Consider the following 24,052-nt stretch of genomic DNA (forward strand, 5'->3'; position numbering starts at 1 on the left):
AACAGGGTTCGACTCGCAAAAGTGGATATTGAGGAAACGCTGACAATTGCCTCGCAATTCCTTGAGAATTTTTATTTATTCACTGCAATAAAGATGACTTATTGGAGCGATATTTGAAACTATTTGAAAAACAGGAAGGGCTTAATGTGCTGAGTGGGATAAACATGACTTGTAGCTTCTTCTTTTTTTGCCGTTTGTCTACTCAGTAGACTCTAGTGTATATGGTTTGCCTACTCAGTAGACTCTAGTGTATATGGTCTACTCAGTAGACTCTAGTGTATATGGTCTACTCAGTAGACTCTAGTGTATATGGCATGGGGTTATGGCCACCTCCAGACGCCTGGGCTCTTTTCCCCGGTGACTTCACTAATATAGCAGTCTGTTTGAGTGGCTAGGGCAGGACAGGACAGGAGAGGGAGCAGGAGAATCGCTCATGCTGAGGTATATGCCTTCAGATCTGATCCCCCTGTCAGATAAAACTAATGGACCTAAAGGGATTGGTTCTCTCTCATACACACAGTCTCTGGAAATGGAGACTTCCGTTGGAGTCATAAAAAAAACCCTCCTGAGTCGTGCACATCCAAATTTCACCCTCTTTTTCACTCCGTCTCTTTCCCACACACACACACACACAGCTGAGGAATGTGGTCCAGCGGGGTTGGCAAGACAAAGCGCTCATTCATGCTGCACAGTGTGAGTGTGTAGCGGTGTGATGAGGGTCGACGGCTGCAGCCGTGACACCCTTTAAACACAGGACACACACATTGGTCACACCGACTCACTTCCCACGTTCAACAAACCCAACACATCGCACAGTCGCACACACAATATCTCTAGAGCTGAGCAGGAGATACTGTATATCGGCAGACAGGAGGCATGCAATAGGGAAGAAAACAATGGGAAGAATAATAAAGTTCATTTCAGACGGGGAGCCAATGACGCAGGCTGTTGTCACCGAGATGACGGTATCAGCGACAGGTCTGCTCCAGGGATGCTCGTGAGGGGCAAGCACTCATGCGACAATTTCACGCTTGCGATTGCCCCTCAACTTCTCTGTGCGTCCAAAATAAACGCACTCAGCCTCTCATTGAAAATGAATTACCAGGTGCGTCCGTCACTCCCCGTCTGAAAGGGCCTTAAGAATGCACAGAGTAAAGCAAGGATCATTTAGACGTGTTGACGGTGAAATAACTGACCGACTATGGCCCGCCTGGAGCAGGGACAATACGCTGTGTGGGGTAAACCAGTAGGGCCTTGCAGAAACCCTGTGACTCCATTTTTAAACCAACCATACTCTTCCAAAGAAATATTGGGCCCGACCTCACAGTATGACCCGACTTGGACCCCCCCGGACCCTCTAAATAAGTGAAGATGGTGGATGGCGGAGGAGACTGAAAAACCCATTAAGACCACCTGAGGCCGATTCTACAAATGCCTTCTAAACAGTGTTTCTCACACCTTCAAAAATGTTCAAAGGATTTCAAAAATAGCAGATGTGCAATAGCCAATGCTAAAATCTAAAATGACAGATGCCTTCTTTCCCGGTTTTAAAGGGATTCCAAAAATAAAATAGGCAATTGTTCAATTAGGAAAACTAATTGTTGCTACCTTTAAAAAAAAATATATATAGCCATACCGAAGCAAGCCACAGCCTTAGAAAAACGAGGGGAATTTCCCGTTGGAAGTGAAGAAATGTTTGCTCACAATCCCCTGATAATGGGATTGACAGGGGCGTGATCGATGGGGTCTCTGACACTGATGAACAAACGCGCGCACACACACACACACACACACACACACACATCTGGCTAACAGCTGTGTGGGTCAGTGGCGGGGGCAGCACCTTTGGGACACATCTGACCGTACAAACAAGGTGGGAGAGATCCAACCTCGAGCCAACTCCCATTCTGACCCCTCAACGCATTAGCTCACTGCTCCGTCTACAGAGACCACAATCCACTCCTCCTCCTCCTCCACCCTGAAACGGGAGAGGCCCAAGGTCAGTGGGAGGACCCCCCCACCGTGACAACACAGACCACATCCTCCACTTACTCACGTCTGCTTACCAACGTCTGAGGAGGGAAGCAGCAAAGACACGAGCCGGGAATGTGAACTGGACCACTGGTTCCCAGACACTGGATCGGGACCCAAGGTTGGGTCACGGGCCACTTTTTATGGGTTGTTTCCTACATTTTATTTTGAATTATTACCATTTCAAAACATTTTCTAAAAACATTCACAAAAAAAGAAAAACTTTCGTGAATTAAAAACAAAATTCTGTAAATTGAAAGTAATTTCATAAATGATAAAACAAATGTTTAAATAGTGAAAATAGCCGATCTACAAGCTCACAACACGTCGCTTTGCCCCGTGTTGCGAGCGTGTAGATCCACTGATCTGGACAACACACGAACCAACCAAGAAAAGAAAAGAAAAAAAAGGGAACAAAATTAAATAAGCTAAATGGCTTTGTCGTGTTCGCAACATAAAACCCTGAAAATCAAACAAGCTAACAAAAGTGATCAACTGTGAGCCACGTTGATTAATCTCAGCAACTAACTGGATAGAGGGGGCCTCTTCCAGCCTACATCAATAAACAACGGTGAGAGCCTTATTAAACAAGCTACTGCGTGCCTGTAGAAGTGTGTGTGTGTGTGTGTGTGTGTGTGTGTGTGTGTGTGTGACTGTGTGTGTGTGCGACCGTGCTTGCATGTGTGCGTGGGGGACGGGACCATTGTTGATGATGGCTAGAATGGAATTAAACAGCCAGCGGTGTGAAAGTCAAGTGGCTGTACCTGGCTAACGAGACGGCCCACCACCTCCACCAGGAGCATTCATCACTCATGACGACAGAATGAAAAAGGGAAACATGTGTGCAAACCATCGACAACATTTCCCCCTGCACCACGTCCCCCCCCCCCTCCCAAACCCAACCTTTTGGAATTCTATTTCCTCCTGCCGAAATGCCACATTAACATAAGGGGGCCGTGCTGGGCCATCAGCGGAGACGTGCGACATTTGACAACCTCTAATTTTGGAATTCCACACGCGGGTCTTTTCTGAAGCACCGCCCGAGCGTACCTGAAAATTACCCTCTGCCTCGCGCAGCCGACAAAGGCATTTGTCTAGACCTGGCAACGACAAGAAGACGGGGGGACAAAAAGTAAACAAAAGAAGGAATGCTGTGATTTGAAATGAAAGGGAGGGAGTGTGAGGACTGCCGTCTCAGAGGAGAGAGGAGTGGAGGAGAGAAGAGCAGGAAATGAACTGAAGCAAGCAGAGCTGTCCTTCAACTCTGGCATTAGCCTGCACATAGGACATTATGGCACAACGTTGTCATTCGCTGTGTGTGTGTGTGTGTGTGTGTGTGTGTGTGTGTGTGTGTAATGAGGTTATATGAGGGTGGGGAGGGCTGTAACAGATCCCCTGTCATTCCCCCCTCAGACATCTCTCAGCTCAGTGCTAAAGTGTCACCAAGGACCTGACTCTGCAAACTGAAGTTCGCCCCCCCACACACACACACACACACACACACACACACACGATAGTGTCTCTATTCAGCTCTCTTTATCCAGACAACAAGCAGGGAGAAACAAACCTTGACCTTGAGGAGTGACCAGAGGACAGAATGGAAGGGATAGAAAAGAAACGGACAAAAACTAAAAGAGCGCAAGAAAGTAAAGGTGCTTTAAAAAGAAAAGTGTCAAGCACTTTTTGCTTCATATTGCCCTCCCTCTCCAATGCCCATACACCATCGCTTTCTATTTTCTTTCTCTCTAGCTTTGCCCTTTTCTTCTCCAATCTGCAGCGGAGAGAAAAATGTCACAGTCCATGTCCATGGAGCCCACATTTGCCATGTGTAAGCTCCCATAAAAGGGGAGATTTCTCCTCAATGCAAGAAACTACGTTTACGGGGTGCGCAGCAAGAGGAGGGGATGAGAGGGAGAGGAACAAGGGGAATAAGGATGGAGAGAAGAGTGGTTTAAGGCGAGAAGAATATGGGAGAGACAGCGGGGCGGGGCGGCTGTCGGCATGAGTAAACGTAAACGCTCTATGCGACTGAGTGAGGGTGGAAGGCCTTTCTTTCACTTTCACAGCAAGAATGGAAAGAAGCAGAGCACATTGCTGGAAGCCAAAGGAGTTAACCTGGGATGCGTGTACGAGTCTGTACGAGCCTCATCATTAACCACTACCGTACATATATACTTCAAATAGTGTATCACACTTATTCTATGCAATACTCCTGGAAACACTATGAAACTATCCAGCTTCATTTACATATCAATGTTCTTTCAGGGCGAGAATAGAACACAGACCTTCAGCCAAAAAATAAATAAATAAAGGCATTGTACAATGCCTTTTTACCATGAACAAGTAGAAGCCATGAAAGCATTCACCCCGGTGCACCCTTGACCTCGAATCCCCCTCTCTTCCTCTCTCTCTCTCTCCCACACACTCATATGAATGTGTCTCCTACCCCCTGCCGGTGGCTTCAAGCCGGCCCGCTTGGCAGCAGCCCAGTGGTGTGAGATCAGACTTTCACCTATACGCATGACCCCTGTCCCCTCCCCCAATGGCCCTGGGTGCTCCGCAGGAAAACTAGGCCTCGACTGGAGGGAATGATAATAAAGAGAAAAATAATTAAAAAAAAAAGAAAAAGAGAGAGAGAGAGAGGATAAGGAAAGAAAAAATAAATACATTGTGATACATGTATCCACTCTTATGTGACTGATCTTTGACAGACTACCTCTGTGTGAACACAGCACAGGGGGATATAGGAAAGCTTTTTATTTGCGCTGGCGTCTCCATTTTAGGCACGTCGTTACATATGAACATTGGCTCATTATGATAAATATCTGGGCAAATATGGTAAATTGATAATAGTTACGTATGAATCAGTTTTATATATTCTCTAGTAAATATGCATGCCACTATAATGAATGATCTAATGATACCCAGACAAACCCTGTTCACTTCTTCTCCTGCACTGATTTGATCAGGCTGAACAGCCAGACCTGAGCATAGGACCCGCAGGCAGCAAGGACTGGAGGGCAGGGGACATAGATGGACATGGATGGAGGCAGGGACTGGAGGGCGGGGGACATGGATGGAGGCAGGGACTGGAGGGCGGGGGACATGGATGGAGGCAGGGACTGGAGGGCAGGGGACATGGATGGAGGCAGGGACTGGAGGGCGGGGGACATGGATGGAGGCAGGGACTGGAGGGCAGGGGACATGGATGGAGGCAGGGACTGGAGGGCAGGGGACATGGATGGAGGCAGGGACTGGAGGGCAGGGGACATAGATGGAGGCAGGGACTGGAGGGCAGGGGACATGGATGGAGGCAGGGACTGGAGGGCATGACTGTAAACACTGCAGCACTAGGACTTTTGGCAAGGACAGGGGAGGAAAGGTAAAAAGGAGAAACGCAATGACAGAGGAGGAGAGAGAGACACAGATACAGCGAGAGAGAGACACAGAGAGAAAGAGAGAGTGAAATGAAGGTCCGGAAGGAGCTAATGTAATCAGGTTTAGGACCGGAGATCAGCCAACTAGACCCGTCCCACCAGAGGAGGATGGAAAGTAGCCCATTTAGAAGACTAAAATAGACCTGCACCATAGGGGCACTTTAACTGCTCTGTCCTCACCCTGTAGCTCAATGTAAAATGTCCTCCAGGCCATTTAATATGCAGACCTGTGCAATGTGCATGTGTGTGCGTGTAAGCAGTGAGTAAGCGGTGTGATCAGCTTGCCACAGCAAAGCAGCTTTAGATGCCTGGCGATGCCTGGTATTAGGCCGATAATACCTACCACTGAGCACACCACCAATTAAACCTCCAGCCAACATGATGTTCAATGGTTCAAAAAAGAAGAGCCATGTCCAATTTACAATGGTCTGCAATCAAAACTACATATACACATAAGGGGTGTGGTTGGAACTTGGAACAGATGGGAGGAGGCAGCACATCATATACGTTACCCAACCCCCCACCCCATGTGCCAGTGGCAAGCAAGGCAAGATTCCAGCGAGGTACAAGCTTTTCCACTTTGATGGCATGCACTTTAGCTATCACAAAGCCCAGCTACCCATTGCGGGGGCAAAGGATTAGGGCTTTAATGCACTGCCTCTCCTTTATTCATTCCACAGACGACTTTATCCAAAAGCGACACTCCACTTCAACAGTGGGGAGGAGTTGGCAGCATAGGCATATGAAAAGGCAGAGACTTCTTTAAAAGCAGGGAGGGGGCAGGAAGTGCAGTGTGTATCGTTGGGGTTGAGTGAGCCATGAAAATGGATGCATTTCTCTGGCTTATCGACAATTTACAGCCATCCCTCTTTTCTGTCTCTCTTGCTCTTCAAGGGGGTGGTGGGGATAAAAGTTGTCTTCCTTATGTCTGCGTCTTATTTTTTCCCCCACCCCAACCAACCCCAGTCGATTTCTACAGTAGCGCCTATATGCGGGGTCCTTTGATGTTCATATGCACATTTATTTTACATGGCTGTTAATGAGCATGCTGTAAAAAGCATGCACTCCAAAAGATGATATTGTATGTTTCTGCACTATTTAAAATAAATAAAAAGAACATGGGGGTGGGGGGGGGGAGGAACATCGCCTGTGCTTCCGTCTTGAAATGTGTTATTTCTATACCCTTGGGGACAAGTGAAGCTTGGCAACTGAACATCCACTACAGATATCCAGTGCCAGAAACTAGACTTAAAATGTCCCTGCGCTGTGCAGTTCCAATCCACAGACACATCGAATGACTTCCCCGGAATGGGGGTACATGTTCTGGTTCTGCAAACACCAAGCAGCAATAAAATCAAAACTGTTCATTTCTGAAAATTGTTTAACACACCCTACACAAGGGATCGTTCCTCTTACTGTCAATGTTGCACACCCGGACTGGAATTCCTTTTCAATATTGCAATGGTCTCTAAGGGGAAATTCCTTTTCCCCATACTGAACCAGCATCCCTAAAGCTGACGAGGCTTATTGGACTGTTCGCCATTGTAGAAAAACATGACCCTGCTCTTTAATGTTTGTTCGCAGATAGCTTTAATATATCAAATATAAAAAACGAAATGCCATCATATTAAATAAAAATATTTTATCTGTTGTGGCTTCAGAACTTGTACACAATTTAGATTTCTGTTTCATCACTTCCAATTTTACGCGTTTATCCTGTATGAGTTCGCTCCGATTGGATCTGTAAATACTACATTTTCTGTTTACTGAAGGGCTGGGAGACCGCTGTTACTCAACAAACACAATGTAGCAATAAACCTAACATAGCTTTATTTAACAAAGAAAGCTGTATATATGTATATACTGTATCACTACACCCAATTTAATATAAACAATATATAACCCATCAATCAATCCAGAATAATATCACAGAAGCCATTACAGTCCATATTATTATAGGCCAAAGATAAGCGTTAAAGAAAATAATTATGAAATTACATTTTTACACCAGAAAATGAATCATCAATAACCTGCTGGCTGCAGTGTACGATAGGCCTACTGTCAGTTCAGCAGCCGACTTATCTTAGAACCTAATAATTCCACACACAATTTTACTTGACAATTAATTATTACACAAATACTTGTGATTAACGATTCAATTGTGTTTAATAAGAATATACAAATAAATGACTGACAATGCCTGGTACCAATGATAAAAAAAAGAAAATGTAGAACGGCCAAAATAGGCCATATTAAATTAGTGTGTGTGTGTGTGTGTGTGTGTGTGCACTCAAAAACTCCATTCTCAAAAACGCAAATAATTAGGATATTATGTAATAAAAATTGTGACAGGCCACACACACAAGTTCACCAACCCTAGCATATTAATTGCTGGCCCCGATACAGGCGGAGCGTCCTGAAGCGGTCGCAGAAAGAAATGAAGGTGCAGTTTACTGCCAGCCGAGGGGAGAGATTTACGTTGCATGTGTGTGGGATTCTCCCAAGGTAGTCTGGGTAAAAAGCTTCAGGTCTTTAAGAAGATAGGCCTCAATAAACGACTGCCGTAACAAGGTGTACACACACGTCAAACACACTATGAAAAAAGAAGAAGAAATGTGTGTGTGTGTGTGTGTGTGTGTGTGTGTGTGTGTGTGTATATATATATACACACTGTATATATATATACATACATATATACACACACACACACACACAGTACCACATTTGAAGTGATCCAACACTAGAGCACACAAATTGATGTGGGACTGAGGATATGAGTTCCACGTGTACGTGCGTGTGTAGCACATTCCACACTCTGATCGATGAAACTGCCCCCACGCACACACTATAAATATATGCAAAGATCACCTTGAAAGACTGTACTGACATGTGTGTGGCCTCTGCTCTGACACAAATAAAAGTCCATACAGTTGTACACACACAAAAAAACACCATAGAAACACACACACAGCTAATGAGCCTGTGTGTGTTCACAGGCGAGGCTCTCCTGAGAGAACCCACAGAAATAACACTCCAGGAGGGAGGAGGGAGAGAGTACCGCCTCAGAGAAAAAGAGAATCTACTGAACATACGTCAGGAAACAAGCAGGAAATAGCACTACTCCTCCTCCTCTCAGAACACCTCTGCATTCAGACCGATGACAGGCTGATAGGAGCGAACAAAGACTACCTGAACGCCTATCAATCCATACATCTTCCCATCTATAATGAATTGACACCCCGTCCCCAACCAGCTCGAACGTAATTCGTAAACACAACCATTTTGACCTGATGACAGGCTGATAGGGTATACAAAGGGTATACAAAGATTACCTGAGTGAGCATCAAAGCAGCATCCACCCATCCATCCATCCATCAACTGTGTGGAGCCACGTACGAATATGTTGAATAAACCATCAATCTCCTGTCTTCGCATTTTCTGAATCATTTCACCACTTTTGTGTTGCCTCTTTGACTCGCAGGGAGATGATGAGTGGCTGCAGTCAATTAAGCACATCAACAGTGCATGCCAACCTCTCTGCTGTGCAGGTGAATGCCACGACTACAAAGCAGGTGCAGATATTGACAGCCATCGAGATGAGCCGCTCATCAACAGCGCAGAATGCAGCGTTTTCTGAGGCTCTGTGTCACATCGAGCGACTGCGTGCACGTGCTAAATTGGACATGGCTTCATGGGGCTGCTGCTCTCTGCCATAGCATGATAGTGTGGTGATTAGGCAACACAAACCGAAAATAGTGGACAGGGTAACAAAGGAACAGCAAGGGATGAGAGAGAAGGCAACAACAGAAAAAACAGGAATGGGAGAGCAATGTGGCCGAATGATGGCTGGTGAGGAACAAAGCCGTGCACTGTGTTCTCTCGTAAGATGGCTCTGTTAGGGCATGTTCCATTGCCCTGGGACATTTTACTGCGCACACGGAACTCATACTGTCCGAAAACACCACAGTAGCTAGTGCTCCACAATAATCGAAAAAGGATTGAGATCTAGATTCAGACACGTATGCAATCTCATTTCTAAATTTGAACAAGAATTGTGCAGCACTAGTTGGCCGTCCAATTCATTTTAGTTACTCTTATTTTTTTTGCTACAAGAGAGAGACATTAAGAGAGGTTTAAGTCATGCACTTTGATGTTGTCCGTTTAAAGCCACATGTAGTAATGTTCAGCAACTAGTAACTACAGACTAAAGACAACTATTTCCATGGAACAAATGAGAACCCGGTGAGAATCGTGCTGCAAGAATCTTGCAGCACCAACAGTGGCCCTGAAAACCAAATAACCGTTTAGATATTTATATTATTATGCCTAGATTAGGCATAATCCAAAGCAAAGCTAAGAAAGTGAAACACCTCTCATAGATAATATCAAAACAGCAGCGACGGCTAGATTGGATCACCCACATTTGCATCTAGTAGAAAGCAAAGTACCCTAAAACTAAAAACAGACATGATAAATTGCCGTTTCTGCATAGTTGCAGTAACACCCCCTCCTCTCATTATACGATCCTGCCCGACGCGCAGCAGTGAGGGGTTTGCGACATTGTATCTGCAGAGCTATTAAGACCTCAGCCTAAAATTAGAAAGCGGGATCATCACATTTGATGATGTGGAACTGCTTTATGGGGCTGTGCGCCAGTGGGGGGCACGCTAGCGGCTCAATGAGCCATGGGAGTGCCAGTTTCCCGCACACAGTGGGGTCTGCCATAGCGTGAGGTGAAACTGGCAGGGTGTGCTGGCTCAATGCTGAGCCATAATGGCCTCCTCTTAATGGTTGCCGCGGGGGGTCAGTGTTCATTATTCTTCATGTGCGGGGACTTTAGGAAGGATCTCGGGGTGAACCTTGTGAACACACACACACACACACACACACACACACACACACACGTGCTACACGGAGGCACCCTGGGGTAAACAAGCAAGCCAGAGCAAAAAAATATATCCAGACACTAATAGAAAAAAGGACAGACCAGCACATCTGAGACATCTATTAATAGGATCCATTAAAAGAAGCAGTTTAGCAGCTCGATGAAGCAGTTTTTCACAGTTATTATTCGCACAAATTCAAACAAGATTCAAATACAGAGCCATTTAAAAACCAAAAACACAGCTTCAAGAAAAATGCTCCCCTTTCCTCAGTTCACCTTTTAGAAGTCGCTCAATAATAGCCCCACTCTGCTGAAACAGCCATTGTGTGTTATAAAGTGGGCACACAAATGCACACTTAGGCCCACAGTACACCCCTCTAAAACACCACGCAACGATAGGCCATCTTACTGCTGCTTTCCTGCCATCTAAAGAGGCATATGCAGCGTTAAATTGGAAGGCACAGCGATTGTCATTTAACAGAGATAGAGATAGAGATAGAGATAGAGATAGAGAGAGCGAGAGCGAGAGCGAGAGAGAGAACCTCATATTTCAAGCTAGTGTCTGTGTGGGTAAAAAAAAAAGTAAAAAGAAAAAAAATGAAAGAAAAAGGATGCTGAGCTGCCGACAGGCTTGCTCCAAACTGGTGGATTATTTGGTGTGCACAGACACACATGCAGCATGAAAACATGCATGCGCGCAGACAGATTGTCGGTTCTTCTTCCCATCTCGGGGGAAATCATTTCACAGACTTCACCTGCCATTGGAATCAGGCAGCCAAACAAAAGCGGGACCTGAACCATACTGTGCTGAGCTATGCTGTGCTATTCTGCTTTACCCCATTTACTATACAGTCACTGTGTCCGTAGAGACGCTCACAAAGAAACATTTTACCCACTATGGCTTCAGGCATACAGTTACTCACACACACACACACACACACACACACACACACACTCTCTCTCTCCCTCACACACACACACACACACACACACACACACACACACACACACAAAGCCCAAACAATGTAGGGGATGCGATGTAGAATGGAGCTCAGGATGCATGTTGTGAATACACCAAGATGTGAGGATATGAGATAAGAACGGAGGAGAATAACAGGATGGAGAGTCAGGATGCAAGCTGAAAGGTTGTGCATGTGCGTGTGTGAGAGAGATGGTTTGGGGAGGCCTCCGATTTTAGTTTACACTGCAGTTCTGGAACCTTCTCCTCTTACCTATTGGAAAGAAGGGAAGCCTTTCCTCTGCGCACCACCAGCAGGGACATGGGCAGAATTAACTTCCTGTCGCTAGTAAGTAAGTACGGTGTGACTGAGACTTCAGTGTTGCCATGTCTGCATATTATAAGAGACTTTGGCCTTGTAAATATTGGTGGTTGCGTTTTTTTGGGCTTATTTCTAAAGTGTAGTTGCTTATTTGGGCTCGTTTCTTAATGCCGACCCCCCATCCAAATAGCTCTGCCATTTTCAAACAGCCAATGTATGTATGTTTAAGGGCTTGGTCGCTTCTTGTGTTCATAGACCTTGTTGTTTATCACAGAGGCTGACAGAGACAGACTACACTTTTGTGGGACTGTTTTGGTCTCTGTGTGCGACTGTGTGTTTACATGTTGCTGTGTGTGTGGTGTTCACATCCATGGCATAAAGTTAAACAAACATATGGCACATACATTAAAACCTGGAGGTTCACATCCATGGCATAAACGCACACAAACAGAGAGGCTGTCTTCCATACTCTCCCTCTGCGCCGTCACACAACAATCGCAGGAAATGTCCAGCTGTCAGAAGAGGAAGCAAGGGCGGAAAGAAGGAAGGGCTCCGACTGTCAATGTGACGAAGAGATAAGTACCGCTTCGGCTTCCTGTCCCACCTATGTAACCATGGAGACATCCACCCCACCCACAGCCAATAGGAGGCAGAAGATATCGTAATTTCCCCCCCCCCCCCCCCTCCAATATCTACCCCCTCGCCTTTGAATTGCTACTTCCATTGCTTCAACAATTGTTTGAAGCCTTATGTTAAAGCACGACGTTCACAAGCAGCCACTGTAATGGCTGCAGATGGCGGGATTGTCATTTCTATTGCAGTTTTGTCAAAACAGACACCTAAATAAAGACGGCTAGCAAACAGCAGCTGTGTTTTTATCATACAGATTAGGACAAGCAGTTAGCAGCCTCTGTTATCAGCAATGATATCGTCGCTGTCGGGCAGAAACCTTGCATCTCCATATTTCAAGTCAACATTTTATTTTTTTTGTTAAATGAATGTCCTACTTTGAACAAAAGTAGCAAAAATACTAAAATAGCAGCCATTTTCACAATTTTTAAAATATATTATTTTTAAAATAATAAAAGAATGGTTGTCTTGGACATTTTCCAGCTGACAGCGATGATATAAGTGAGTGATTTGTTTTTGGAGCAGTAGAGCTGGAAGCAGTAAAGGTTTACTGGATATGTATTCTCTTTATAACCTGTGCATGTTTATGTGTGTGAGTTTCGAGTACACAGGGTGGGAGAGAGAGAGAAAATGAGGAACAACCACATTCCTTTCTCTCTCATTAGCAGGAAATGAGGTCACACGATGGCAACGAGGAGCCATTTATACCAACGAAGGCCAGAGAATCTGTACGACAGGACAATTGCCCACAGTTACGTGCTAATGGCAATTAATGTGTTTGTGGCTCTGAAGAGAAACAGGGTCCGACAAGCTGCTAGAGCCTCCGATTACCAGCCTAGAAATCAATTTCCTTAGTCTACACAGCATGAGGAAAATATTCAGTGTCCATTTATCAAATTAGAATTTCTAACTCTAGATGAACACTGAGTTTTTGCGTGCCGGTGGATAGAGATCAGAGAACTGGTATCTCCCGTCCTTACTTCTCAGGTAGAGGTACAGGGCATGCTGGGTCTTGTAGCTGCTGTCTACAAGTTACAGCCTTTTATTGCTCTGTCCCCGAATACGTGACAAACAGTGGCACTCATATCTTGTTATGGCGTCTCTCCTTTTCATCACAGCCAGACTTTCAGAGATCTTGTTCGGGATCAGAATTTTATCTCCCAGTGGAATGTCTATAGACAGACAGACAGACACACACACACGCACAATACCTCTTACTTACTTATATGGACAAATTAAATAAGGAACAGGTGTCAAGTATCTGGATGGATTTGGTGCAGGCCGCTGTCAGGAGGACTTAAAGCTGTATTGTTCTGGGCCAGCCATCCATAGAGGCGTCGCATGTGAACAAGTGTATCTATACGATTTCTGTCAAAACTACTGTACGTCTGAGTCTCTCTGCACAGAAGCAAACAAACAATCTTGGCCAGTTAGGGCAATGCAGAAATGGTCCCTGCATCCCTGAGACACTTCTAAATGGTTTACTCGCCTTGTGGGAAAGACAATGAAAAGAGGCAATGAAAAGAGGAGAGAATGGTAAAAACATAACAGGGCTTTCCAGACATGTAAAACCCTTTGCTCTGTCTCCATGATCATGTTGAACAGCGTTGTTTATCCACTAGTGGTATGAGCAACCATTTGGGGGGTGGGTGGGGGGGCTGACACGACATACTCCAGTTTTGGCATCACTGCACTGGCTTCCGGTTGTTTTTAGGATTGATTTTAAAATTATTTTACTTGTCTATAAAGCTCTCAATGGTCTCGCACCTCCGTACCTCCGTGACTGCCTACCTGGATATGTCCCTAACCGCCCCCTCAGGTCCTCCAATGCTGGCCTACTTGAAGTGCCTAAAAGAATGTGCACAAATAAATATGGTGAGGCAGCTTTTTGCTTCTACGGCCCAACAGCCTGGAATAAACTTCCATTCGAGCTCAGACACGCACCCTCTGTAGACATTTTTTAATCTCAACTCAAGACTCACCTCTTCACTCTTGCTTTTAGTTGAGTTTTACTATGCACGTTCCTACCCTGCCCTGACTGATTGCTGCATGTGGTGTTTTTATTTGTTTTTATTTATTTTATGTTCTTATATTCAATTTTGTTCTTTGCCATTGTTCTATCATTTTAACTACTTGTGTTTTATTGTATTATATTTTTGTGTCCTGCCCTGTGAAGCACTTTGAGCTGCATTTATGTATGAAAGGTGCTATACAAATAAAGTTTATTATTATTATTATTATTATGTGGTAAAAGGTGATGAAACTGGGGGTGGGGGGAGGGGGGGGCATAGACAGACAGTCCGGTTTCCACACGACTCGCACCATGATTAACCAGGCAGCCACCCAACCCTTCTTAATCCTGTAACCTCTGATCTACCTCAAAGCACTTGGGTTGTGAGGACTTACTGAGTCTACAGTATGTGTCTGTATAATCACTGCCAGCATGTGCAGGCATGCACTCTCTGCTACCGTGTGTGTGTGTGTGTGTGTGTGTGTGTGTGTGTGTGTGTGTGTGTGTGTGTGCACGCACATGTGTGTGCGCGCGGTCGCTGTCACAGGCGAAGGGAGTGTCTCGGTAGTGTCCTGTGTGCAGAGAGTCGCAGTCACTGGGCTGATGCAAACCGACAGGCTATGTTACAGGCCTTTAAGTTCAACACTACTGGTCCTCACATGAAAGAGAGGCGATGTAGCCCCGAGGCTGGATTACTGCCACTGTACAACACACACACACACACAGAACCATAGAGAGAAAATGGATGGAGACAAAGCACAGGTGGAAATGAAGAGACACCCCAGGACTAGAGAGAGAGATGGATTGAGGCAAGCTGGAGATGAGAGAACGAACTAAAATACACATGGGTGGGGGGGGAATGGTGGCCACTGGCAGCAGGAGTTGCAGAGTCATGATGCCAAAATAAATATTACAATAAAAAGACAAAAGCCAGGAAAAATGAGTCATTCCCATGGGAGAACAGATAGCGATTTCCTCCTTTGGAAAACACAAGGGCCAACGACGGAACATCTTTCACACGAGCACTGTACTGCTTCGTCTGCAAAATGGATGGCAGTGTAGCACAAACACACCAGGAGAACATGTGTCAGGTTTTGAGGGAAGGGGAGAGGGAAAAAGAAAGAGACAGAGCAAAACATAAGACATAGAGAGGGACAGACAAGGGGGAGAGAGAGAGAGAGATATTTTGTAGTTGGTGATGAGTCAAAGGAGGAACCGAGATAAAGCCGGGGGTTTGGTTCATCGAGAGTGTCAGACGTTCAATAAAAATAAGGCTGGAGGAAGATCTCCCGTCACAAACAGCCTGAACTCGTGTCAGACAAATTCTCTGGAGGAAATGAAAGGAGGGGAGGCGTATTAAAAAGGGTTTGACAGAGACGACTCCATCTCCAGACTGACTATTCCTCACCTGGATGCGCCACAACAGCTGGCACCTTGGCACCTCGCTGATGCCCACATCTGTCTCCCCTGTCTCCCTTCCCACTGTATTCATGCATGCGTGTGTACACACACACACACACACACACACACCCCTGGCAGCCTTTAGCCTTTCTCCACAGGACACTGCATTACACACATACACAGTCACACATGTAATTCTCCATCACCATAAAAAAATAAGGGGATAAAAATACTGTCTGTCTGTGTTCTTCAGTACCGTTTACTGTATATGGAAGCAAATTTACAACTGGAAGATTCCCCTGAAAGAACAGAAATGAAAGCCAAGCATGTGTATCCATACTGGACATGCTCCAACATCACAGTAAATGATATGTGACAGACGGAGGCAGCTGTAATCTCATCCTGTGCAACAAAAACAACACCTTGTAGAACGTGTTATGGGCTGGAATTCCACTGCATCCAGTTGCTCTTACTGAGACAACTGGACTGGAGGACGTTGAGGGTCACCGCAGACGGGAGCCATGTCTGTTCACTAGGTCATATGGAGGCATGTGGAGGACGCTCAATTCCTTTGACTGAACTTCAAAGCATCAGGGTGACAACTGTCATGACACCTCAGTGACATAGCAGCTGCCTAAGCGACGGTCATTACCTGAACTGACACACACTAATTCAAGCATAGCCTTTTAACCACGCAGTCAAATCCTGTAGCTTTTAACCACACTGTAAAAGCCTGTGTTAATTTAACTCAACGACTATACCAATGTGGTTCCATCTGTACATTCTTGGGAGTTACAAATGGATAAATAAGGATTGGTACTGTACATCCGCTGTGAGAAACTAAAGCCGGGCTCAGAGGAGAGGATGATCGGAGAGATTTTGGGCATGGAGCGCCCCTGTCAACAACCGGGGAGGCTGATCGGTACCAATTATCTGCCCAGATTATCTATGTGAAGAGTTTGAAGATCCAACATTAAACGTCTCGATCTGCTCACAGCCTATCGGACCGTACTCATAACTATCAAACACGTTTGATCATTTGTGACGGAATTAAACGCCTCGGGTGGAATCACAAGCATTGCCTTGAGCCATGTCATAGCTGGAACTGCAGTAAAATGTTAACATGGTTGGTGAGTGGTGACACAAAGAATGCGTAATGCAACCACACTTCAAACTCGAAAATGGACATCCTATTTCAAGTGCATGCAGGCACACACACAAAGTAAAATCCTCAGCAATAATTTTAACTCTGAAAATGCCAAATTGACCAGAGTAAAAAAATAATATATATTGTGTTACATTACTTTAATAATGTTGAAATTAATGTAAGAAATTAACACAGCACTTCACTGTGTAGCTTGTGAAATGTGAACTGGTTCAAAAATGTCCCGGGGTGCATACGTCTGTCCCATTACCACACAAAGGCCTTTTGTGTATCAGAAATCATGGAGGGAGGGAGGGGAGGGGTCAGTGACCTTCCTCTTAGCCAACCAGATGACCTCATTCTCAGCACATAGGAATTCTCCCACTCTTTTCCCCTGTTCTTTATCACCCTCGCTCCCCCCTTTCAGTGCACACAACCAATCAATTGAGTGGGCCCAAAAGCACACTCACTAACCCCTTTCATATAGAGCACGATACATCCACATTCTTTCCTGCTAGTTATCTGTGTTTTATATACATGTCTGTCTATCCTGTGCTCCAAATGGGTGCTGTAGGGCCCCTTTGTTTCTCAGTCATTAAAGCCTAATCATACAATCTGAGCCATTGTCTCTGCTCTGTAATCTGGTCACGTCCAGTGCACTGATAAGAACGGACGTGCAGATTTTCAAGCTGTAGTGTAAACAGTCAGCGGCACAACACTAAAAAACAAATAACAATGACATAAAACACTTTGCAGCCGCAATGGCTCTCTCTGGCTTCATCCAAGCAGCAGTTATGTCACTTTTGGGGTACTAACACATGGGCATGAATCACATGAGAAGACAATCCGTTTTACATAATAACAAGAGGTTAGACAGCCACAACAGTCGTCTAGTTAGGCTGTGCACACTGTGTCCGAGATATCGGGGGAGGAAGGGGCTGTTCGGCAAACTGGAACATTTGAGAACACGCAGACAGAAGGGCTAGGTGAAGTGTTGCCAGGTCTGCTTTATTAGAAGCAACTTTGGCCTTGGTTGATAGTAAATATTGTTAGTTGCAGGTTTTTGTGTGTCGTTTCTATAGTGTAGTTACTTATTTGGGCGGGGGGGGGGGGTGAGATTTTAGACTTGTTTTCATATACCTGGTTCCTCTCACAAAATCTGGCAACACTGACTAGGTGCACAAAGTCTCTGTGTGCAGTGGCGTCATGCATGCAACGGCTCCTTGCTGCAACATTCCCTGCTATAATGTAGTGAATGTTTCATCACAGTTTAAGTAGAGCAGAGAACTCACACACACACACACACACGCAGACTGAAAAAGAAAAACAAGTTGAGCAGTACTCTCTCTCTCGTCTCCCCTTGGCTCCAAGTGGCTCCTATCACATGATCCGCAGATACAAACAGGGGCGGCCAATTGCAAGACTGGAAAAACAACCAGGGGTGGGGTGAGGTTAGGTGGTGGTGATGGGGGCTCAAAATGCCTAATGCCATGAACTCATGCAACTGCAGTGTAGAATGACACACACCACCCCCCCCCCCCCCCCCCCCCCCGGGCATGGCTGCTTCCAGCCTTGCCTGCCTCTATAACCTTACCACTGTTATTCACTTGACATGTGCTCAATCCTGTTCTGTCTCACTCCAAAAAGAAAATACAGCTGACATCAGTCACTCTAAGCTGCCCACGTAAACCAGCATTTAAAAACGAAACAAACCGCTGCCTCTCTCTTTGACCACTCTCACGCAGGAGGTCTGTGTTTACATACATACTACGTTTTCCAAGATAGGCAGAGAGCCGATATGAGTGGTGATGGGGGGTACGCAATTGTTGTGTCACGTAGAACTTAAGAGGCTGAGCATAACGTTCAAGCATTTGTTGGCAAAGAGGAAATGGGTTGACCTGGTTTAGGTCAGAGTCTTCACTACATATTTAATGGCAAAAATGCATGGAAGGATTTCGTTCCCCTCGCCCTCTGCAGGCCCTTAGGGAAGGTTACGGTGGGGCTGCCTGCTCGTGTGGCAAGTCAAACAGAAACAACGTACACTGCTACGGGACAGGTGAATTATTCATCCTCGATTTATCGGCCAGCCCCTACAACCATGGCAAGAAGCCTACGCTGAGAGTTGTTGCAGACCGATCTATTGAGGCATCAATGGGGGAAGAGGTCGGGAGGGTGCACACGATTTCAGAAGAGGGTTTCTTTTTTTTTAAGATGAAAACCCCTTTGACAAATGTTGCAAAGGAAAACAGACTTTAACACTGAGATATTCGAAACTGCAGAAGAAAATAAATAAGATTTTTAAAACCTTGCCCTTGATATTTTTACCCGGGTGAAAAATAAGTTGAAATTGCCAGGCGGTGAAATAATAACAGCTCTGTCAAAATTGCAATACAACTAAACATTAATCTTTTCTGGTGATGGTGTGTCTTGCATCAGCTTCTGAACGCAGCACAGATCAAATTGATTTAAAACACACACAAAATGAGGGATTGTGGGGGGAAACAAACAAACAGCAGATTGGAGGTTAAGTGCTTCGACTGCACTCCCGGTGAAATTCCTGAACTGGCTGTCAACTTGCTTGCCATTCCTCCCGAAACGAGAGAAGAGAACGCAAGAAGGGCGGGCAACGAGAGAGAGAGAGAGAGAGAGAGAGAGAGAGAGAGAGAGAGAGAGAGAGAGAGAGAGAGAGAGAGACAGAGTGAGCATTCAGCTCTGCTTTTTCTTTCTTCGCCTCCCTATTCTGTGAAGAAACTGAACTATGGGGAAAGGAACAGGGAGCAATGGTGACAAATGCCAGTGTAACACCTCATGCAGAGCATAATTGTTAGAATCCACATCTGTAACAGCAGCTCAGTAAATAGAAGGGGAGAAAAAAAAGCACGCCATCAAAAAAGACATTGTCAGAGCAAAAGGGAGAGAGGACATATTGTGAGTGAAAAAGGGGGCGAAGTGTGCGTAAAGACGGGGGTGGTAGAGCTATTCCAAGTAGTCAAAGAATGCAACAGGGTGGGGCCCATACTCGTCTCAACTGAGAAATACTTGTTCCTCTGTGTGTGTGCATGTGTGTGCGTGCATGAGAGCACGCGAGCAAATGCACATATGTGGGTTTGTTTGCACGCCACGCACGCCAGCGAGCATGACGTAAAGGGGAATGAGAGGAGAGATTATCAAACAGCCAGAGTGCCAGACAGCCCGTTCACAACCAAAATGTAAATGAGTGGAGAGGAAAAAAAGCCTGGAGACAGACCAACCTCTGTGGGAAACAACAGCCGAGAAGAGGCAGGGGGAGTGAGGAGAAGGCCTCGTTCCATTCTCTGGACACTCCCTTGTTCATGTTCTTCTCCTCCTCCTCCCCCCATCTGTCTGGAATGGAAAACAAAACCACTATCTGGGTCCTTCCACTGACCATTCCTGTCTGAAAGCAGGTGTTACTTCCTGTGTGCACTTTTGTGTGAGACACACACACACACACACACACACACACACACACACACACACACACACACACACACGCACACGTCACACACACAGAAAAAGAGGGGTTGTGCAGCCACTCAGCCAGCGTCAAAGAGTGGTGTTTGCAATTTCAGGACATCAAATAAATAACCCTAAGAATACGTAAACTGACAGTCGGCACAGAAGGGAAGTGGAGACATAATTGTTACAACATCCCCCGACAAGCTCTACCCGCCTTTCTGTGTCACGCTACTGGTCATCATCTGGAAAAGCATGCACGCTCACACACACGAGCTGTGTCATAGACATGCACTCTCACACACACACGAGCTGTGTCATAGACAGACTAACTAACAACAGAACTGTGACTCTTTCCTGACAGGAAACACACAGTAGGTCTTGCCTCTTGACTCTTGCACATCTGGTCAGCTTACTATTGATCAAATAGTACAGGCCCGTTTAAAGATATCAGGAAACTTTTTCAAATAGCCTCTAGAAATATTACACTGTCGAACACTGAGCAGCAGCGGGAGGGGGGGGGGGGGGGGGGAGGAGGAGGAAAACGCTTAGTTTTGGTGACAGTCAGCCAGCCAGATAGTCAGCTAGGCAGGGGAGTGCGACAGCAGGGCAAGGCAGAGGCTGCAATGATAAGGTGGCCCCAGCACATGCGGGATTGAGGGCCGAGATAAGAGCCAGAGGCTGTCGTTAGATGACTTTATCAGGCTGCAGGAGGCGAAGGGGGACTGGGGATGGAGCTAAGCCAGGGGAACCAGATGGGGGTGACTGGAGCTCACACACACATCAGAGAGAGCCTTCCACGTAGGTGGGAAGGCAGGCTGTAACTGGTTCTTCCTCCCACAACCCTTACACCTCACCCTGTCAGACTCCCGTCACCTCCCAATTCATTACCATAGAGGTAAGTAGGAGTGAAAAGAGAAGCAGAGACGAGAGAGTGTGAGCAAGACAAAGAAGGAGAAACAGACGAGAGTTAGAAACAAAGCCCACGTCTCGAGCTCTGCGACTGGTGTGGCGGCTCAGCGAAGTAGCGTGCACACACACACACACACACACACACACACACTAGCTAATTTAATTAAATTCCAGCTTATAAGCAGTGCCTTGAGAGGATGGGGTCAGGTTTTAGCTTGCACAACAACCATAGCCCTTAACGAACAACAACAACCACCATGGCCACTAAGCCCTTCTACCGATCACTGTCATCAGCTCTCCCTCCTCACAGCCCTGAGCTGTCTTACTTGCCATTCAATCTTGTTAGCCACCACATTGATTGCATGTCGGAGGCTATCAAAAGTCCAGCTAAGGAAGGTGGGGGGTACCGGGGACAAAAGTGGGACGAAGAGAGGACTGACAGGGAGGAAACGGGCAGGGAGACAGTCTGAAACCTGAAGAAAGACAGGAACACAGAGATATGGACAAACGGATAAGGAAGTAAGCTTATACCACTCCTTGTCTCCCAGTTATCAGTGCGCTAATCTAACACGGTTGTACTCCAGTCCCCACAGACAAACACAAAAGCAGCTTCATAGTGGACAGTCCGTCCGTCCTCCGAGCACTGTCAACTCACAGGGGAGCATCCTATTAAATCACAGCCCAGGAACAAGCAGGTAGATGTGAAACTCTATGCCAGGAGATGCTGTGGCCAGGGACCAGAGCCGTAGACTGTACACAACCTGGTTACTGACACAGCACGCTCTGCAACAATGGACTATTAAATCCATTACACAAACAAGGCTAAAATTGAGCCTGTAAGGAAAATGGGGGAGGGGGGAATTGGAACAAATGGTCTCGATCAATCCGACAATTGCGTTCCGTGTAGTAGAGACTTGCCAGAGGACATGCTGTAAAAAAAAAAAAGAAAGGGGGGTGGGGTGGGGGAGAGAGAGAGAGAAAGGTGACTCTCATCTGCTCCAGTAACTTACAACAGTGCCTGTACTTCTGCTACTACAGAGTCACTGGATGTGATATGGGCTGTCTCTTCCTGCCAAGAGAAAATATAGCAATTTGAAGCAGCTTTTGTCGTCTGGAATGTGAAGTGAGGATCGCAAGTGAAATATATAAAAATAAATTACAAAAAATAAAAACACCATGGTGAGTGTCACCTCTGGAAGACTGCAACATAAGGGGATTTCAGAGATGGGCCTGTCAACTCTGACCGACTGACCTTGACTGGCTCTATATTCCACTTGATATAGAGACGTGCACGCACGGTGTGAAGCGGGGTTGTCTATGAGCGGCCACTACACACGGGGGCACAAGGGGGTGTCAGTTTTCCTTCGCAGTGGAAAAATAAGCACAAACATGCACGCAGAAAGTTGAGGGTGGGTGGGGAGGAATGCTTGTCACCTACGTGTGGTGGTGCACTGTGCAGCTGTCAGGGGGATTGTGGTGCAGGGAGGGGGTTCCTTTCAAGGAAGACAAGGCAAAAGCACAATTTATTTTCCACCCATGTACATTTTTGAATTTTATCACAATATTCTTTAGTCTGACAAAGCAAAGAATATTTTAGCCATTTAAAATACAGTGAGAGACAACAGGCACCTGCCATTTACGCTTTTCTGTTTTGTGAGAGGCGTTCGCCCGCACAATTTTCATCAGCACGCTGAAATGTTCTCCCCAAGGAGACGCGGCAACAACACCTCATTGACAGCTAAGGAGTGCCCTTCAGTTACCCCCCCTCCCCTCCGTCTCTTTTTCCAGCATCACATCTTCCCCCTCCCAAGAAGTGACAATATTTCTACTCCACTGTATTTTTTTTCCCCAAGCAGCACCTGTTCTCCTTGTCACCCTTTCAACACTAACACTTGTGGAAGGACAGGACTAGAAGGCAGAACAAGGCAGTACAAACTGTTGTTTGTACAAAAAGGTTACTTTTTAGAAAATGGAAAAAATTATCCGTTTTCCAATTAATCAAAATTAAGTAATTATTTTAGTCAAAAGCTCTTGTTACACTTTATTGTTAAATATTTATACAACCCACAGAAAGACTAACACTTTTCACTGTTTCAAATACATCTGATCTGAGCTTGTAGATCTGCAATTTGCTACTACTTTTAGCATTAATACAGAAACATTAAAAAGTTGACGCGTCACTGTGGAGATACAAGGTTTCTGCTCAACAGCAACACTATGTTCTGAAGAGAAAGCTACACAGAACAAACAACTTCATAGACAAGCCATGATTCACACTGCAATACTATGGGTTTGAGGGGGGGGAAACAGAACACCGTCTGAAATCCTTCCTGTCACAGAGAGATGCGATGTTTGTTGTAACTGTGTTGGCCTGATGCCCATGCCTCTCTATTTGCCTAACTGGAACACTACACAACAACCTACCTGGCAAATCTCAACCACATAGCATTAATGATTACTTCACAGACACTGATTGAGAACTGCCGTGTCTGCACTTAAGTTCTGCAATAATCAAAATAAAATGTGTAGTAGCTTAACCCTGTACTTTATAGAGTCACTTCCATTATCTAAAGACAGCAGGCTGTATTAAGATTTAAAGTAAACACAAGTTTATAAGTTATAACTAACAAATGTAGTGTTAACGGTTAACACTACACATGAGAACAACTCCAGAGTCTGAAAAGCTAAAGTCATGCAAGTAACAAAACTTTGCCATAATATATATTAAACATTTTAACCTGGGTGGGGTTAGTTTACACTAGGGTGGGACGGGGACTGGGAGGATGGACTAAATACCGCACCAGAGCTCTGGCCCAATCCAGAGAGCAGGCAAACCAAACATACCCG

General features: G+C 45.6%; 1 protein-coding gene across 1 annotated transcript in view; it reads right to left on the minus strand.

The window, feature by feature from the left end:
* The window catches only part of qkia (QKI, KH domain containing, RNA binding a), a gene marked incomplete at its 3' end in the record, with an annotated part of 83,483 nt that overhangs the window by 56,350 nt on the left and 3,081 nt on the right, over positions 1-24,052 (minus strand).

The sequence above is a fragment of the Protomyctophum parallelum genome, assembly GCF_964188405.1.
Source record: "Protomyctophum parallelum genome assembly, chromosome: 20".
Lineage (NCBI taxonomy): Eukaryota > Metazoa > Chordata > Actinopteri > Myctophiformes > Myctophidae > Protomyctophum > Protomyctophum parallelum.